Genomic DNA, 3,945 nt, shown 5'->3' with positions numbered 1-3,945 from the left:
AAGGGAAGAAACCCTCAGGAAGTACTTTTTAAAAAAAAATTTTTTTATTTATTTAAACACCTTGATTACATACATGATTGTGTTTGGGTTTCAGTCATGTAGAGAACACCACCCATCACCAGTGCAACATTCCCATCACCAATGTCCCAAGTCTCCCTCCTCCCCACCCGACCCCCGCCTGTACTCTAAACAGGCTCTCCATTTCCCTTAAAAAAATGTTTTTCTCGAAAAAATATGGAATGCTTTACGAATTTGCGTGTCATCCCTGTGCAGGGGCCATGCCAATCTTCTCTGTATTGTTCCAATTTTAGTATATGTGCTGCCGAAGCGAGCACAATAGTACTTTTTAATTCTTTGTTCTCATCCCTTTTGCTAACAACCCACTGGACAAAACAAGTCATGTGACTGATCCAGATTCAAGGCCTGAAAAATAGGACCCATCTCTTGGTGACTGGGGACCATTTGTTTCCATTTTTTGTAATTACATAAGCTCATGTACTAGAGCCCTTCACCCTAAGCTCTCTTCTGCTCTCCCTATATCACTTTTGAATAGCCTTTGAACCTAAATCAGTGTTAACCGAGCCCTGCTGTTTGGCAGGTGCTTCACTGTCTGGGCCATAATGAACCCTCACAAGAGCCCTTCAAGCTGAGGGACTGGGGGAGCTCAGAGAAGTGAGGTGTGGCTTAATGCCCCACAGCAGGCAACTGGCAGTGCAAGATCCAGTCTCACACTGAGGAATTCCGAATTTGGAGTCAGTTTTCCTTTCGCTGTCAGGATGCCCAGAACTTTCCATTTGACTTGGTGTTTTTAGACACACACAGGCAGAGTATGTGGAGATGGGTCCCAGCCTGGGTTCTCCCTAGGAATCCCTCTTCTGGGGCTGCCAGATCCATCTGTGGCAGGAGGTTTAGACAGAAAAATAAAACCGCAGGACACTGGGCTTTAAAGGGGGGGGGGAATGAGAGAGAGAGAGAGAGAGAGAGAGAGAGAGAGAGAGAGAGAGAGAGAGAGAGAGAGAAAACTGATCAGAGAGAGGCTGAGGAGAGGTGCACCAAGGGTGTTAGTTCTGAGTGATCTTCGCCCATTGGCTCATCTCTCTGAGCACCATTTCCTCATACCTTGGTTATTACATAGGTCAGGGTACTTGCCTTGCATGCAGCCAACCCAGGTTCTATCCCCAAAACCACATATGGTCCTCCAAGTCCCACCAGGATTGATCTCTGAGCACTAATATATATATAAGTCCTGGACACAAACAGGTGTGACCTCCAAACCATCATTATCATCATCTTAGGAAGCGGCTGTGAAGATGATCAGAGAAAAACAGATCTATTGGGATTCTGAGTATTTTGCAGATCTGCACTGCAAGAAAGACACTGAAGGTAATGGAAGAACTTGGAGGTAAGAAAAGTTCCAGGATGGGCATCAATATCATCTTCTCACTTCTCCCAGGAGTGTCTTAAAACCAAGGGAAACTGGAGTTTCCTGCTCTTCAGACACTATTGCATGCAAGATGCCCATTACTTTAATTTCTCTATGAGAAGGAGAGAATCACCACATTGAAGCTACATAACCTAGAAAAATACTCCACAGTTACAGTTCTCATAGTTGTTCACTTTTAAAGTAAATTTATATTGTTTATTTTGTGATTTTTGGGGGGGCTCTGCCCAAAAGTATTTAGGCTCTACTTCTGTATCTATGCTTGAGAGTCAATCCAGGCAGTGCTTGTGGGAATCATGCAGTATCAGGGATGGAATCCAGGCCTCATGGATGCAGAGCAAGTGCTTGACCAATTGAGTATATGTCTAGCCCCAGTTCACTGTTCTATGAGCCCTATTCACTCCAGGTGCTGCTCAGAGGCTACCCAATGGTGTGTGGAGAGATAATTCTGTGCTGGGAATCAAACTCATGGTATCCACATGCTGACTGCTCAGTTCCCATCCCAGGATCACTGATATTCAGTGTCTGACTATTCTTCAAATATTTATGTTTTGTTGAACCCCTTTTTGTCATCAAGATTTAGACAGAGGAAGAGGGAGATTTGGGACATTGGTGATGGGAATGTTGCACTGGTAAAGGGGGGTATTCTTTACATGACTGAAATCATACAACTACAATCATATTTTAATCAAGGTTCTTAAATAAAGATTAAAAAAAGATTTAGGGGCTGGTGAGGTGGCACTAGAGGTAAGGTGTCTGCCTTGCAAGCGCTAGCCAAGGAAGGATCATGGTTCGATCCCCCGGCGTCCCATATGGTCCCCCCAAAGCCAGGGGCAATTTCTGAGCGCTTAGCCAGGAGTAACCCCTGAGCATCAAATGGGTGTGGCCCCCCAAAACAAACAAACAAACAAAAAAGATTTAGACAGAACATCCTGGGGCTGAGACTGCTTCTTTGTATGTCATGTGATCTTTATTTTTCTTAAGATTAACACTACAATGTCAAGACATGTTAAAGAATATTGGTATTTCATGTTTCTGCTCTGGATAAACACCTTGTTTCCCTTCCCTCTCCATCAACTACATTGCATATTGCTGAAAGTTTTAAGAAACAGCTTTTCTTGAAAATTTGCTCAAAGCCTTTGACAGGTATGTATTTATTTAGTGTCTAAGTTATAGGATTTGATGGATCAATCTTTCAGGACCTTCCACCTCTCAGAAAATTCTCTCATCTATTGGAGAAGTCTGGGCATTTTCACTTCCTGCTAGTGATGGCAGCTCACTTCCAGATAAACAGTAACATTTTCCCATATAGGAAGATTTTGCACTTTGACCATAGTTGGGCACATTATTACTAAGAGTAGTAGAATTGTTATTATTATTATTATTATTATTATTATTATTATTATCATTATCATAATCATCATTATCTCTGGTTTGGGGGCCACACCTGGCAACGCTCAGGGGTTACTCCTGACTCTGCACTTGAAAAATCATTCCTGGCAGTGCTCAGTGGAGCATATGGGATGCTAGGATCAAACCTGGGATGGTGTGGGCAAATCAGGCACCCTACCTGCTGTACTAGGCATGTAATTCTGGGCATGCCCTCAGTTTTGGGGCATGTAATTCTGAATAAACAGAGTATTAGTCATTAGCTTTTTGCTTTCAACCCATATATATTCAAATATAAAGCACAACAGTATTTAATAATTGTCTTCTCATTTTGCAACCACAAGAGTCATTTTAATTTTTTGTTTGTTTTTTAACAGTAGTGCTCAAGGCTTAATCCTAGCTCTGTGATCAGAGCTCCCTCCTAATCCTGTAGAGGATTAGAGGGTACTGGAACTTGGGTCAACCATGTGCAAGGCAATTGCCCTACATGCTGTACTCTATCTAGCTCATGCGAGAGTAATTTTAAAACAACTAGACAGATGTGTTTATTGCTTTTAATATCACATTACTTCTTCATGCAACAGTTAGGAGTGTCACTTTTTCCTTTCCTTTGGTAAGGCACTGTCATTTCTATTCCAGTGCCTTATACATAACTTTTTGTCCACCCCATCACAACAGAAACTTTCTGAAGACATTTAAAACAGTGGTTAGAAAACCAAATTCAAGTTAAGAAGTCATATAGGATGTTATTTTTTTTAGAAATCACAGATGAAAGTAATATTGTAGAAACATGACAACTCTGTGACAACTTGTCCTTCCTTCCTTCCTTCCTTCCTTCCTTCCTTCCTTCCTTCCTTCCTTCCTTCCTTCCTTCCTTCCTTCCTTCCTTCCTTCCTTCCTTCCTTCCTTCCTTCCTTCCTTCCTTCCACCCGGCAGCGCTCAGGGGTTACTCCTGGCTCTCTGCTCAAAAATCATCACTCCTAGCAGGCACGGATACTGGGATTCGAACCACTGTTGGCCCTGGGTCAGCTGCTTGCAAGGCAAATGTCCTACCGCTGTGCTATCTCTCTGGACCCTCAACAACTTGTTCTTTCTATTGGGAACTGATCCTTTTG

At 42.6% G+C, this 3,945-nt stretch overlaps 1 non-coding gene across 1 annotated transcript; it reads right to left on the bottom strand.

The window, feature by feature from the left end:
- Nucleotides 1–228: 228 nt before the first annotated feature.
- Nucleotides 229–335, bottom strand: LOC126013002 (U6 spliceosomal RNA). Its single transcript, XR_007497340.1, has one exon. It is a non-coding gene; the product is annotated as a U6 spliceosomal RNA (small nuclear RNA).
- Between the last annotated feature and the right edge of the window lie 3,610 nt (nucleotides 336–3,945).

This window comes from Suncus etruscus, chromosome 6 (genome assembly GCF_024139225.1).
Source record: "Suncus etruscus isolate mSunEtr1 chromosome 6, mSunEtr1.pri.cur, whole genome shotgun sequence".
Classification (NCBI taxonomy): domain Eukaryota; kingdom Metazoa; phylum Chordata; class Mammalia; order Eulipotyphla; family Soricidae; genus Suncus; species Suncus etruscus.
The sequence above is the reverse complement of the archived record's forward strand: the minus strand, read 5'-3'. Positions and strand labels throughout refer to the sequence as shown.